Source organism: Aethalodelphis obliquidens, unplaced genomic scaffold, assembly GCF_003676395.1.
Source record: "Aethalodelphis obliquidens isolate GAN/ISIS:26980383/991018 unplaced genomic scaffold, ASM367639v1 scaffold33, whole genome shotgun sequence".
Lineage (NCBI taxonomy): Eukaryota > Metazoa > Chordata > Mammalia > Artiodactyla > Delphinidae > Aethalodelphis > Aethalodelphis obliquidens.
This window is the reverse complement of record NW_020837977.1, coordinates 7,521,231-7,538,176: the sequence shown is the minus strand read 5'-3', so window position 1 is coordinate 7,538,176 and position 16,946 is coordinate 7,521,231.

Below are 16,946 nucleotides of genomic sequence, written 5' to 3'. Positions count from 1 at the left end.
AGCTCTTTAGAGTCCTAGTCTTCAAATACAGTTGCATTCTGAGATACTCGGGGTTAGAGTTCAACGTATGAATTAGGGAGGGGGGACAATTCGATCTATAGCACCCATTTTACAGATGAAACCATCAAGGTTCAGAAAAGGCAAATTTCTTATGCAAGGTCAAACAGTAAAGGAGAGGCAGAATCTTGACGTATGAAAAGGGGACCAAATCAAATTGAATTTTAATCTGAAAGTGTCTGTGTTTGCATCTAAAATATTAACTCAGAATTTCTCAAATTCGGCACTATTAACATTTTGGACCAGATAATTCCTTGTCGTGGGGGCTTTCCAGGTCGTTGTGGGATATTCAGCACATCCTTGGCCTCTACCCACTAGATGCCAGTAGAACTCCCTATACCAATTTGACAACCAAAAAAGTCTCTAGACGTTGCCAAATGTCCCTTGGTGGGGGAGGATAAAATCATCCCCAGTTGAAAACTACTGTAATAGCTACAGAGTAACAGAATATAGAAGGAGAAATTTTAGGGTTGGAGCTATCAGCAACTTTAACAATATAACACAACATCCAAGAAAGGTAGTATGGTATTAGGCTATGCTAAAAGTATGATGTGTGTTATAATAGGTGAGACTGCTGTTTCTCATTGGTGAAATAATGGGCAGACTATTATGTAAAGTAGTGGATGCTACCTTATAAAGGCGTAAAGACTATTTAGTGTGCATTCAGAGAAACACTGAAATAGTAAGGATCTCTAAAAACCCTCCAGAAGATGGCTAAATAAATAAGTTCTTACAAGAAAAGACTCAGAGAGACATGCAAAATCTCTTCAGGGATAAAGATCGGAATTTTTTTGCAATGTCAAGAGGTAGAAAGAGAATCAGTAATTGGGAATTTACAGTCAGATGTGTTTATAAAAGATGCCCAAGGAGAGAATGGGATTCTTCAAAGATACAGCTTGTTACCTGGTTGAAATGACCATAGGGTCATGAAGAAGCCAAATCATTTATTGAAGGCATCTGAGAATTCTCTTTTCTATGAATCAGGACTCAAATCTAAGTCCTCTTAAACAATGGCTACTTATATCTAGTTCCATTACTGCGCTAAGAAAAACAGTGCTGCTGCCACAGGGCTAACGAGTATATGTGGCTGATGAGCCAATTCCACCCAACCACGGGTTACAAAACAATTCATTCTGTTAGTACCAGAAGTGACAGCAAAAGCAAAGGATGTCAATTTGCTTTCTGATGATCATCAAAAAGGAATTTAACTGTAATCTTCACAGGTAATGGAGACCCATCAGTGTTTTGAAGTAGACAGCAGTTTTCTCCTATAAAAGGGCTCCAGGAAATAAACTAACTCTAGGATAAGGAGTATATTCTTAAGAAGTATATGAAGTATATTATGAGGTATCACACCTCACACTGGTCAGAATGGCCATCACCAAAAAATCTACAAACAATAAATGCTGGAGAGGGTGTGGAGAAAAGGGAACCCTCTTGCACTGTTGGTGGGAATGTGAATTGGTACAGCCACTATGGAGAACAGTACGGAGGGTCCTTAAAAAACTAAAAATAGAACTACCGTATGACCCAGCAATCCCACTACTGGACATATACCCTAAGAAAACCATAATTCAAAAAGAGTCATGTACCACAATGTTCATTGCAGCTCTATTTACATTAGCCAGGACGTGGAAGCAACCTAAACGTCCATCGACGGAAAAATGGATAAAGAAGATGTGGTGTATATATATATATATATATATATATATATATATATATATATATACACATACACACACACACACACACACACACACACACAATGGAATATTACTCAGCCTTAAAAAAGAACAAAATAATGCCACTTGAAGCAACATGAATGGACCTAGAGATTATCATACTAAGTGAAGTAAGTCAGACAGAGAAAGACCAATATCACAAGATATCCCTTATATGTGGAATCTAAAAAACTGGTGCAAATGAACCTATTTACAAAACAGAAATAGAGTCACAGATGTAGAAAATAAGCTTATAGTTACCAAGAGGAAAAGGGGTGAGGGATAAACTGGGAGATTGGGATTGACATATACACATTACTATATATGAAACAGATGACTAATAATAACCTGCTGCATACCACAGGGAACTCTACTCAATACTCTGTAATAACCTATATGGAATAGAATCTAAAAAAGAGTGGATATATGTGTATGCATAACTGATTCACTTTGCTGTACAGCAGAAACTAACACAACATTGTAAATCGACTATACTCCAAGAAAAATTAATTTTAATACAAAGGAAAATAATGCAACTCTAAGATAAGAAGTATATTCTTATCTTAATTTCTCTTAGAGGAAGCCAAATTTTTAAATCACGTCCTACCAATCGCTGACTCATCCAACCATTGGTACTTTTAGTTTGGTGGTGCACCGCTCCTTCAATATTTTAAGTAAACCTTGCCTCACAGAACACACTGTTCAACCAATTAGTAACTCTAGGATGAGACAGAATGCTGAAAAATCAACATCACTTATTCTATATCTGCTACAGTAATAAGATTCACAGAAAGCCTCACGTCTTTGGTACTCATGAAATCACAATTAATCACGTAATCATTCTTAAAAATAATTGCTTTTCCTTAATTTCTTTTTCTGTAACTATTTAAATTTCAAATTATCACTCCATCAGGATGGTAAAACATAAATAATTCCTGTCAATCTTCCCCACTTCCTAATCCAGGATTCTGTCTAAATGCTAAATTTTATCTTTGGGTTATCTATGAAAAAAGTTTGCTAAGGAAAACATGGAGCCCATCCTACTTAAAACTTGATACACTAATCTAAATTCATTTGTTTATCCATGAAGATGATTTTTGAAAGACCATAGTCTTTCTTTAATTCTTTGATAATTCTAATTCTTTGCAATTCTAACAACTACATTTTCTCAGAAGAAAAAAAACAGCTATATTCATTTGTTTAATGTATTAATGTTGTAATCAAGCATTTCAGTAATTTTCAGCTACTGTGTTTTGAACCAGTGGGTTTTATTGTAACAGCTACCATCATGATTATGCCATGCCGCAGCGATAACCCCACAAATGAGCGCGTGAGAAGTGCACTCCCAGATCATAAATGTTATGCTGTTGTTTCAGTAGCCCCACCAAAGTCCTCACAGATTTCAGGCACTTCAAGTACATATAAAGAGAACTTACAAATGAATAAGGAAAAGAAGAATAGCCCCTGTATTTTTTAAAAAATGGGCCAATTGACATAGAAAATAAATGTCCAGCTTCACAAGTAATGAAAGGGATGCAAAGTAAATTAAAATGTAATACTATGTATTTTTTGCATAAGAAAGATGGGTTTTTTCAAACGATTACACACAGTGTTTACAAGGATGCAGGGGAAAGGGAACTCTCTGACATTAGGGGGTTATCAATAGATAGAGACCTACTTAGGAGAATTTAGTAAAAGATTCCAAAAGTTTAATGTCTTTTAGTCTAAAAATTCCACTCCTTGAAATTTATGCCTTAAGACAGACTCTTAAGTGTGGGGAAACAGACTTTAAGGCAAATTTATGGTAGCATTAATTACAATGTCAACTTGAAAATGAGTTAAGTGCCCAACCAAAGGAAATTTATTAATTTCATCCATTTAATCAACAAATTGTGCCAGTCGCTGCTTTTTGGTCACTTTCTTTGCCACCCCTTCTGTGTTGTTTCTCATGACACAGTGATGGGTTCCCATATGATAGTGATGGTTGGTATAACCTGTGTGAAGTCAATTCAATATCCACCGTACCTCTTACAACCCACAGCTTCTAGGCTGACTCCATTATGCGAGGAGTGGGCTAAATAAACGCTGTAGCTGCAGAACAATTTCTTCATTAGAAAACTGTCCTCTTGATGGAGAGCTTGCAACTCAATCATATAAAGATAATCAAGACGTTCAGATGACTCCACTTCGATTGCTGCAGTTAATTAGGTCGTTCGGCTTTCTTTCTGAAAAACGTCCCCTACTTCTCCTTTCTCCCCCTGGGACTGTCTTGTACATCTTGTGCTTAAAATAGTTTATTGAAGCATTTGTGGCATGTAGCTGGATTGATGGGAAATCAGGGAGCTTTCCCGGGCCCGATCTGTGAACCTTCCTTGCTCTCCGTTCTCCCTTACATAGCCTTTACCGTTTGATTTGTCCCAGGCTTCTGGCTATTACTCTGTTTTTCCATGTGCGCTGACAAATTTTACAGGGTACTAGCTACATAATTGCCCTCCACTTTTATGAGCTCAGTCATAGCATTGTTGGGGCCAGGTGCTTTTCCCAGCTAACTTTTTTTTCTGTGGGTTTTAGATGTGGTTTCAATTTCTTCCCTAAGGCTTCAGAGGCAGAGTTTCTTTCGGTTTATTTAACTGCCTCATTATTGATCATTTTCCCTGGAATATTTAATATCCTTTTCTAATGTCAATGGGTTTGAACCATTCTTTAAGGTGTTTTCTTTTTTAAATATGAGCATCCCTTTGCCTTCAGACACAGAATTAAAATTTATAGAGTCTAACACTCTTCATGTCTCAGAAATGACGCCCATCCGTTCCCAGATGTTCTTTCCTGGAGTCTCATCTGTAACTGGAGAAGCAAATCTAATGAGGATATTTGGACGAAACTGGAAATATCTTTTTATTGCACCTCAGTGGTTACATTGTTTTATAATTGGTATATATAAGTATACAGACCTTCCACACGGGATGTGACTTGAAAAAAAGAAAAGAAGTTTTGTTTGGATAATGACTCCTATTGAGGATGAAATATTAAAGAACACCTTAATCTCTTTTGAGTCAACCATTTTTTCAATCTTCCTTGCTGGACCATAAAGAAGGACAGAAACTGTGCTGAATACTGGAAATTTGCTGAGTAGATTTCACGTGCTCTGATCACACACACACAAAATGGTAACTGTGTAAGAAGATATGTTAATTAGCTTGATTATAGTAATCATTTCACAATGCATATGTGTATAAATCATCATGTCGTGCACCTTAAACATATACATATTTTTTAAAATAAAATTAAGTAAATAAATAAGAAGGATAGGAAAATGCTTCTGTGGATTTCAGAATTGAGAACTCATTGATGGTTTCAACATGCAGTAGTAGGAACAGAAACAGAGCAGTTGCTCAAATTAAAACACAAAATGAATTTCAAAAGTTTAGTCCTGTAGAAATAAAATTTATTATACAACTTTTTGAGAAATAGAAAATTTAAAATGAAAACTTATGACATTATAGATTCTCTCACCTTACCAAATAGCCCTCTGGAATTTTTTTTTTTAACATCTTTATTGGAGTGTAATTGCTTTACAATGGTGTGTTAGTTTCTGCTTTATAATAGAGTGAATCAGCTATTTGTTTTAAACTTGAAACTTTATATCTTAGCATGTATGTAATATTCCTTTACCTTATTCACTTACTGTTTCCTAATTTATAGATTTAATTATTTCTCTGTATCTTTGATTTTGTGTGTGTGAGGATGTTTATGCATGAGAAGATGCCAGTAATATTTTATTTAAAATTTCATAAAGTTACTTACATGTTTCCACAGGAAAGCTTATTTTAAAATAAATACTTTGAAACTGTGGAAAAAAAAATGTTGGTCACGTACAGAGATCTTGTTTAAAGAAATAAGCAATAGATGGTAGAAAAGAGCAGTTCTTTGGGTGAAAAGTGTTTACAACCAGGTCTCCTAGAGACAGATTTGGGGACTTTTCTCAATTATCATGTTTCTAAATGATTTTGAGGAAGCAATGTATAGTGAGATCTACAAGTTTGGGGAATAACACTAGGGTCTCCTAGACCAAAGAAAGCTATCTTGTTAAAATGCAGGTTGGATGCAGTGGGTCTGGGATGGGGTCTGAGATTCTACATTTCTAACCAATTCCCAGTTGATGCAGAGGCCGATTATCCCCAGACTATACAATGAGGAATAAGACATCTAGAGCAATTGTTCTCAACCCTGCCTGCATATCAGAGGCACTTGGGGAGATTTTTTTAAATTCCAGTGTTCAAGCCACACCCCAGAACAATTGAATCAAATTTTCTGGGGATGGGATCCAGGCATAAGTATTTAAAAAAAATTTTAAGGTGATTCCAATGTATAATCACAATAGAGACTCACAGTTCTAAATAGTGAAGGAGGAAAGGCAACTCAAAACACCTAGAAAGAGGTACAAATCGTCCAAGGAAATTTCAGTGCAGAAAAGTGTAAAGTAATGCATTTAGGGATGTATGTTCCCAATCACATTGACAAGATGACAGATTCTAGTCTATCAATTTTGACTTAGGAAAAGGGCGTGTACACCCTGTGCTTGTGTTTACTATAGCATTTATACGGCATCATAATTACATGGTCATTTTTCTCTCCCACTAAGCTCTAGCCCTCTGAGAGGGCAGGAACTAGATCTTGGTGACCACTGAATCCTAGCTCTCAACAGAGTACCTGGTACAGGGTAGACAAGTCATTGAAGAATTGTTAAGTTCATGGATGAAGAGTTAATGGGTGCCTATCTGATGCCAGGCACTGTGGTAGGCAGGTTGGCTACAGTAACATGTCAGACAAGATTCCACTCTGGTAGGATAAGGGGGAAAGAGACAGTATACCACTAAGTAAATAAACAAGAAGTTATCAGGTATTAAGAAGCACTGGGTGGAGAATCCAAATCTGATGATGAGATAGAAAGTAACTGTGCTGAGATCATACTTGAACTGAGATCATACTTGAACTGAGAACCAAACGACAAGAAAGAGCCACACATAGGAAGATGCTGAAGACTTAGTAACAATGCTCGTAGGCAGGAAGAAGCTTAGTGTTCAGTGAATAAAAATCAATGGCCTAGAGAGTAATAACAAGAGAAATACGGTAGAAAATGAGGTCAAAGATGTAAGCAGAGAGAGATCACATTCTGCAGGATTTTAGAGGCAAAGGTAAAAGTCTGAATTTTATTGTAAACACAATAGAGAACCATTCATTGGAAGATTTTACTCCGGGGAAGAACATCATTGATTTATGGTTTTGAGAGATCTCCTTAGCTGTTGGGGGAGAAATGGACTGAAGAGGAATCATTATTGGAAGTAGGAGACCAGTTAGGAGGCTACAGCTGCTGTCCAGATGAGAACGGGTGTGTCATTTTCTGAGATGGGAAAACTGGAAGGATAAACCATGTGGGAGAAGGTGAAAAATCAAGAATCCTGCTTTAAGTCCAAGAAGCCTGTTAAACAAGCAGAAATACCAAGGAGGGAGTGTCATATACCAGCCTGGTGACCAGGAGAGAGATCAAAGCTAAAGAAAAGTATTTGGGAGAAACTGGCACATATAGGCATTTTATACTGTGGGGCTGGGTGACAGAACATAAGGAAACTATACAAACCAAAAAGAGAAGGGATCCTAGTGTGATTCTGCTATGATTATCTGTTGGGCAGAAACAGGAAAGCCATCAAAGGATGAAGGATAACCAGGAGAGGAGATTTCATTACAAGCAAAAATTAGCTAAATACTGGGGAAGAAATATAGTATACTAGACAACTTGGAGCATTTTGCCCAATTAGAAGTATTTCTTATGTGTTCATCACATAATATTGTTATTTCATCCCTTATTCAAGGTGCCTTTTCATTTATATATAGTTGATACTTTAAATTTTGTGAAAGAAAATAAATTCCTTTTGAAACCCATTCCCTAAAAATTGTGTACGTTTTGAAACAATTCATGTAATTAAACGCAAGAAAAAAAGGAAGCATTTCTAAGAAGAAAAGAGAATATTTTCCTCCTTTCTTTTGCATATGAAGTGAGAATTCAATTGTACTCTACTGCACCAAGCTTAAGGCAAGCGTTCTCCCCTGGGTTAGGGGATGAGTGAGGCAGACAGCGTCTCCCCTCTGGGAGCATCTCCAGATCACTTAGGGAGCAAATTTCTCCTTGATATGCTTCCCCTAAAGAGGACTCAGACACTTCACGTCTCCCTGGTCCACTTGTGAATCGTTGAAGCCACTATTACTCATTGGAGCATGCCATGTCCATTAAGTGGGTTAAGGTGGAAAATAGTTGATAAAACCACTGCCTTTAGGCGTTAAAAAATAACGAAGCCTACTTTGGTACCTATTTTTAAATGTACAGAGAAACATTAGGAAAAATGGATTTCATTTTTTTTTATAAGAATAACAAAGTTTGGGCTTCCCGGTGGCGCAGTGGTTGAGAGTCCGCCTGCCGATGCAGGGGACACGGGTTCGTGCCCCGGTCCGGGAAGATCCCACGTGCCGCGGAGCGGCTGGGCCCGTGAGCCATGGCCGCTGAGCCTGCGCGTCCGGAGCCTGTGCTCCGCAACGGGAGAGGCCACAGCAGTGGGAGGCCCGCGTACCGCAAAAAAAAAAAAAGATTAAAGGAGTGAATATACATAAAACAGTTAGAAAAATGTTAGGTCCTTTGTAAAGTTTATATAAACTTTTATTATACTCATTATGAATATGTAAAAGACCTACCATAGTACCTGATCCACAGATGGCATTCAATGAACAGTTGTTTCCTTTCCACAGTTATAGTTTACTAACCATTGTTAATTTTAAGACATGGTAGCCTTTATAAAATAATAGGTGGGTTTTTATTATATCAGATAAATCTGGTAAAAGACAAAAGTCTTTTGTCTCAGATGAGTCTTTTGCAAATTTTTTAAAAAATTTTCTTTGCAAATTTTGAATTCTGAGTTTATTTGTGGAGACTGCTTCAAGCCCACCCTTTACTCCCCAGTTGCTCAGGACATAGAATTTAAGCTTACTCAGCTACTAGAGAAAGAAAGCTTTAATTACACAGATCACTTTTCAGCCCTATAACCACCTCCAAATAATATTCATTTAATAATTTAAATCCGTAGAAGCCCGGAAAGTTGTGCTTTGAATTCTGAGTTCCCGATCCTTCAGTGTAGACATCAGAAAGTTGACAGGGTTCTTAATTTGTATGAACGCTGACTTGATGTGGCCACGTATTAAGAGCTCCGTGATTTCTTTAAAAATTAAGTACCTTTTGATACATTTCAGAAAGTAATTTCATGTTACACGTAATATCAACTACTAGTACATTAATTTTATTTACATGCACTATTTCACGTCCCTAAAATTCATTCAACATACATTCATTCAGAAAGCATTTATTGAATTCTTTTGTACAGATCACTGGAGAGGAAAAAGGAAATAGAGAAATGTAAGAAACTAATATACAATACAAGGAAGAATATAACAGGAAAATACATGAGCCATCAATTCCTCTTGGGGCATTCAATGAAGGCTTTACTGTGGATGGAACTCTTGGAGGATATGGAATTTAAAAACCTAAATTTTCCTTTTAACTCTTCTGGTTTCATAATAATTCCCCTGGCTTCTAAGAACTACACTAAAAATGAAAACATTGATAATCCAAAAGAGATGAAGATTTGCCCGTGGTACATCTAAAACATTTGTTAGAATCCTGTGGAGAGCATTTGACTTCAGAGCACAAAAGCAAAACCTGTACCTTAAAAGACCAAGTTCCTGAGAGTAAAAGATGGTGGGGTAGAGGGCGGTGAAGGAGAGGGGAACATACCTGCATGTGTCTGTGACACTGAGGTGACCACATAATAGTCTTCAGACATGTCTTCACATATCACCCGGACAAGTTATAAGATCCAAAGAAATGGGAAAGTTCATCATTCCTTTAATTCTAGCAGTGTTTGAAAACTTGAGGTGAAAGACACCATTTTAGTACAGTCTTCCTTTGAAAGTTTGGCAAAACAAACCCATCAGAGAGATACTGGATTTGTTTTCTTTGGCAAAGAGGCACACTCTAAACTTCTTTCAACTGAAACTTGTTACCATCTTTAGAGGGAGAACAGCTGAGATCATGGCCGACATGTGCATTTCTCCAAGGGACCCAAAAGGAAGCTGGAACCATCCCTGAAAATATTGATGTGCAGCAGGAAACTCCAAGAGCCATTACCAAAAAGAGAGAGAGAGAGAGAGAGAAAGGAAAAAGTATACAAAAATATACATTCAGATGTACTGGTATATTGATAAAGAGGCTTTTTAGTTTGCAACATTAGTCATCTAAAAATACCCAGTGTAGAGTATAAATGGTGCTACAGAGAGCCACTAACAGGTGCTTAAATTATGAACTCGCAGCTAAGCACAATCCCCTCAAGGGAAGCAGATGATGCTTTCACAGACCCTCAATTTTAACACTGGCACAGCTAAGTAATGACTTAAGATGATAGTACAGATAATCAAACAAAAACCTAGCCAGAGTCTTGTAATCTGAAAAGCCCACTTGTCTACCTATATTTATCTAGATACTGACTTTTTTGTTTGATTTTCTGTCTCACTTTGAGTTTAGGTTAGATAGGAAGCCTTAGACAAAAAAGGTCCTAGGAGAACACAGGCTCTGGTATCAAATGCAGGCTCAGCTCCTTACTGACCTTGGAACCCTGGTGGAGCGTCTCTGAGCCTCAATTTTCTTGTCTATAGAATGGAGTAAATGCAAGTGCTGGTGAGGGGGAAAGTGCACTGCCTGGCTTAATATGTGAAAGCCCTTATTATCACCGCAGGCTCAAGCAGCTTTTCAACTTCTTGATTTAAGTACTGCTCAATTCAAGTTGAAATTAATGTCATTTTCTTGTGCCTGAGCTGACTTAAATGGGAAACAAAAGAAGGTGTTTCAGCCACTTGTCGAACAACCACCTAAAAACCTTGGAAAAGCCTCTCAGTTTTAGGCTTGAAGAAAGACATTTTTTTTTTTTAATCATAGAAATGATATGAAAGGCTATCCCCTTCACACAGTCTCACAGGCTTCTGCAGACACTTACGATCCCGGGAATGAACACAAGCTAACACCTGGACTTTAGCATTTAGATCCAGCCACCGTGCATCGCTAGCCACAAAGGCTGGGAAGAAATGTGTAAGGTTACGGTAAGATATACATGAGTGCATCTCAGCTACAGTATTTCCTTTGGATGGGACATTAAAAGTTGGTGTTTAGCATTCTACTCATTGGGAGAGGTTGGAATGCTTCCACAGGTGAAGAATTTAAATAACTGTCTATACAAATTTTTGACAAGAAAGTTAGGCACAGATCTTTTTGGACTGGTTTGAATAAAGGTCCCTGAAAAGATCCAGTAAGGACTGGGTTACTACTTGGTGTCCCTTCCAGTACATCACCCCGTAAAGGTTATTCGTGACATCTTCCTTGGGCTGATGGTATTGCCTTAGATCCCATCCAAACTGTCCTTTTTCCAGGCCTTTACTAGGGACGGCTAGGGTGTACATGACTGTCCACTCTTCTGTGGTGTCCTTTGATTTAAAAAAAAACAGTGGGACAGAGACCAACAGAGTGGGCTAGAGTAATGCCAACCACCTCAGAGATCATTATAAATATTAACTTATGACAGGTTGGTGTTTAGCGTTCTACTCATTGGGAGAGGTTGGAATGCTTCCAATCTTGCAGAAAGTATCAGTGCCTTTAAAATTCCACATCACCAAGTTATAGGGTTATGGAGTAAGTTATAGGATTAGAATCGTTGGGCAAAATATTGGCCAGCAGATACAGCTCACGCACTGAAAGAGCAGTGACCCAACCGTGCCTATCTCTGCAAGACCAGAGCATGCTCTTTGGTGTCACTGGTACAAGGCTTGGCTCTAATGACGCAATTCTTCATGCAACATTGTGATGAATCGGGGAAAAAATGTGAAAATGCTAGCTTCCCCACCACTATGAAAGTCAGACCAAATGATTCCGAGTATTCGTGTTGCGACGGAAAAATACTTTTAAAAGTAGGACAATTTCTAATCGGTATGGATTCTGACCTACATAGTTAGACAACTCTAGATTTGTTAAGAACAGTACTGTTTTCCATTCTACTGTGAAACAAAAGGCACTTTTGCTCACAAAAATAACATTTATCAAGTCTTCTTTAATAAGGTTTTATATTCTTACCTCTAAAACCTCTCAGTAAACAAAAGAAATAGAAAACAGAATTAGTGATTCCACTGGCTGTCTTCCCAGGCTTAAGTACTCACAGCAAAAGAGATTTTTATATTTCTAAACATCTGCATTTCATTCACATCTTCTCCCAAGTAGAGAATTTGAGACAGGATAAAGGAGCAGCTCTTCATCTACAGAACAGGGGTACCCTGGCTTCAATGGGCCAAATGTCTTAGAAAGAGTCCATCCACTGAGAGAAAAATTGTACACCACACCTCACACACTTGTATATAGTCCTGTGTTTCCTCCCACTCAACAGATTGTCCAGGGGAACTGCTTAAATTCTTTCAATTTGGTAATAAACAGTTGCCATTTTGACCATTTCCTTTCGCAGACCCACACACACTACTGGATAAATGAATAGCTCCTTTCCTTTGATAGCCGTGCCCAAGGGCTGTTTTAGCACCCCATAAATCCTGTAATTGTACAGGATCATTTGGCAGTGTGTGGATTTTTCCGCTAAATCACAGTGAGAAGAAGATGAGGAGGAAACTTGAAAAATAAAGCATTATAGGGGCATTAGAAGATTTACAGTGGGAGCAAATAGCACCGGCACCAGCCAGGGCTTCATTACTGGTAAGGAGAAAGCACGGTTAAGCATTAAGCATCTTCTGTATTAGCTAAGAGTAAAACTTAGAGCCACATCCAATTCTGTTTTTCCCCTACACGTTGTGGGTGTCAGTGAAGGTGTGATGGAATTCCAAAGTAGGCTTAGCTGTCGAGGATATGGACTGAGGAAGTGTATGTTCTTTCCTATGGATGTCCTGTAAACAGACTCATTACATGGTAGTGGGAAAAAGGCATAGGAAGCAGAGAGCACTTAACCATTTGTGCATATGTTGTTTTTGTTTTGTGTATCTGTGCGTTTTCTCCGGGCGGTCTCTTGTCAAATGAACGCGTGTAAAAGCATTGTAGCATTCTACCAACTTTTTATAAACTGCATTGTCGTGTCCCAACAAGAAATCAGTGTGGGATTAAGATGGTTGGGGTCTACTAAGCTGTACCACACCAGTTCTTGGGGGGTACTGACAGTGGTTTGGAAATCCGAGTTATCCCTTGTTTAATCAAATGTGTGCTACTCCCTGGATAAGAAACTTCAGTTGCTGTGTTTACAAACGCTTCGAGAACAGGAAAGTGTAAGAAGACATATAAAGCATTTCCCCTAATGGTATCCAATTGAAATGTTTTCTAGCAAGTTGAAACCAGTATAAAGCTTCAGTAATTACCAGATTAAGATCTCTTGAGAGACTCTTCACATCAGAAATTAAAAGGAAAATTACAGGTCTCTTAAGAAGTTAAGGCTTCTCATAAAGCAATGGCAAGGAATAACTGCACATCTTAATGGAATTTTTTTTTTGGCGAAATAAGCACTTCTAAATTATATGGAACACGTAATTCTTTTGAACTCTCTGAGACTGGGAACCCTATAAAATAGAAGCTTCAGGTTTTGTAAAGAGATCGCTAATACGAAAAGAAACGTATTGGAAATAACTGACAATAAGTGTTGCCCGCATTGGAACTTATCCAGGGCGTAGTCCCAGGACACTCTTCTCTCTGTCTGCACTCTTCCCCCAGGTGATCTCAATCACCCCCAGTCCTCAAAGATCACGTATGTGCTAGTGAATCCCAGACTGAATATCCCACCTCTGAGCCCTCATGAGTTCCAAACTTGGGTGTCCAGTTGCCAACCAACATCTCTAATGCCTAATTCATCATGTAGCTCAAGGTTAACTTGTCCAGAGCAAAACTTTTGATTTTCAACTTCACTACATGCACATGCACACACACAAATAAAATACAATACAATAAAATAAAATACAATAATATAAAATAAAAATAAAGCTATTTCTGTCTTGGTTTTCCCCATCTCACCTTCCTCCCAGTTGCCCAGATCCAAACCTAGGAATTCGCCATAATTATTCTCTTTCTCTCACCTCCCACATACAATCCTTTCAGCAAGTCCTGTTGACCCTCACTCTACAGCATATACCAAATTGCCCCAGTTCTCTTCCTTCTCACTGTTATGACCCTATTCCAAAGCATTGTTATCTCTCCTTGGCTCCATAGAGGAGCTCCTGCTTCTATTCTTGTACTCAGTGCAAGGAAAAGGGCTTGGACAGTATTCTATAAGATGTGGAAAAAAGGGAACCCTCCTACACTGTTGGTGGCAATGTAAGTTGGTGCAGCCACTATAGAAAACAGTTTGGAGGTTCCTCAAAAAACTAAAAACAGAGCGGCCATATGATTCAGCAATCCCACTCCTGGGCAGATATCCAGACAAAACTATAATTCAAAAAGACACATGCACCTGTATGTTCATAGCAGCACTATTCACAATAGCCAAGACATGGAAACAACCTAAATGTCCACTGACGGAGGAATGGATAAAGATGTGTTACATATATAGAATGGAATACTACTCAGCCATTAAAAAGAATGAAACAATGCCATTTGCAGCGTTATGGATGGACCTAGAGATCATCATACTAAGTGAAGTAAGTCAGAAAGAGAAAGACAAATACCATATGATATCACTTACATGCGGAATCTATAATATGACACAAATGAACTTATCTATGAAAGAGACTCATAGACATAGGGAACAGACTTGTGGTTGCCAAGGGGCAGGGGGGTTGGAGTGGGAGGGATTGGGAGTTTGGGATTAGCAGATGCAAACTATTATATATAGGATGGAAAAATAACAATGATAAACCATAATGGAAAAGATTATGAAAAAGAATATATATATATATATATATGAAAAACTGAGTCACTTTGCTGTACAGCAGAAATTAACACAACATTGTAAATCAACTATACTTCAATAAAATAAATTATTTTAAAAAATAAAATTTTTAGATTATCAGTTGGTAAAGTGAATTAGCAGAACGAGAGATCCCACTGTGTTACAGGACAATTAAGAAGGCGCAAGGAGAAGATGGGCGATTGGTAATTCAATCACTGCTAACACAGCAGAACGACTTCACTAAAATAAGAGGAGTCAACCAAATGGAGACAGTCACAGACATTAAGGCACCTCCCTAACCCTGATCCAGTCTGTCATGTGGCTACTGATTAATGGGCAGGCATTGCAAACCCCACTGGAATACTGTTCATCAACGCATTCATTGATATAGACACTTAAACTGTCAGTCAACCAATGCTTACTGAGCAAGCCTACATCCGGGCACCACGGTCTACCCTAGGAGTACAGAGATGGAACTGCAGAGGACCCTTTGGAAGCTCCCAGCCTAGAAGCCAGAAATGCAAGTCAGTAATTACAATTCCTTGTGACAAGCGCCATGATAGTGGTGGGGACAAGAATCAGCAGTGAGAACATCCCAGAAGACTTCATTGTGCAAGTGACATTTGACTTGGGACGTGAAGGTTGAAGGGGTGGCCAAGGAGGAGAGGAACACCATAAGCAGAGGGGACAACGTGTGAAAAGGTAAAAGTCAGAGTCTTGCAAAATTGGCCATGACTTAGGGGTCAAAAGAAGAGATTCTTAAAACTTTTTCTTTTTTAGTGGTAAGGGTACTTTCTGCTTTGGGTTTCAGGGAAAAATCAGTCTCTTTTTGAGTGCTCTGAAACTTTTTATATCTCGCAGCCCAGGAGCATTGCAATGTAATAGCTCCACAGCCAATCATATACAGTATTGCATATTGATTGTACCTACCACGTACAAGGCACAGAGCAAGGGGATACAAAGATGCATGACAGAACCACTGTCTTCAGTCCAGTGGCAATTTAAATAAGCCATCCACAGCCATGAGGCAGATTAGAAAGAAATCGCCCTTCTCTATCAGAAGTAAAACTATCACCAAGTTTTACAGTGGACTGGTTAATTTGTTAATTAAAAATGTATAGCATTGGGCTTCCCTGGTGGCGCAGTGGTTGAGAGTCCGCCTGCCGATGGAGGGGATACGGCTTCGTGCCCGGGTCCAGGAATGATCCCACATGCCGCGGAGCGGCTGGGCCCGTGAGCCATGGCCGCTGAGCCTGCGTGTCCAGAGCCTGTGCTCCGCAACGGGAGAGGCCGCGACAGTGAGAGGCCCGCGTACGGAAAAAAAAAAAAAAAAAAAATGTTTAGCATCATGAGTTAGTAAGAAAAACTGACAGATATTAACATTTTTGCCCCCAAAAGAAAAGCACTATGTTTTTACAGCGGATAAGGGAACAAGATGTCAATTTTGAAGCTCCAACCCTCTGCTTGCTGTCGTGCATTGCCAGAGGAGACCCCGCCTACTTAGACGCGCAGGGCTGCAGAGAGCACCTAGGGAAGGTTGGTGCAGGGTGATGGGGCCCTGGAGTCCACAGACTACCTTTTCCTCCAGGTTCGCATACCAGAAGCAGACACTCAAGCCCTCAAAAGTCCAGGTAATCTTACCTGAACTGAAAGTCTGAAAATGAACTTATCAGTGGTGATCAGCACGGACTAATAACACAAGACCAAATGATTGCGGGGTCTTACCAAGCTGCGGTATTGTTCTAAGTAGTTGACTGGCTTATTTATCCTCATTACCCTACGGGGTAAGCACTAATATCATCCTTGCACTCAACATGAGGAATAAATTGACATAGAGAAGGTAACTGACTTGCCCAGTAACCCCACTGTGTTCGTTTTCCGTGCCTGCTGTAACAAATTACCATAAGCTTGGAGGCTTAAAACAACAGAAATCTATTCTCTCAAAGTTCTGAAAATCAGAAGTATGAAATCAAGGTGTTGGCAGGGCCGTACTCCCTCTGAAGGCTCTACCAAAGAATCCTGCTTTGCTTCTTCCAGTTCCTGGGGGCTCCAAAGTTTCCTTGACATATGGCTGCATCGTTCCAGAATCTGCTTTCCAGTATCCAGTATGGCCTTCTCCTCTGTCTGTGTCCTCCCCTCTTTTTCTAAGGAAACT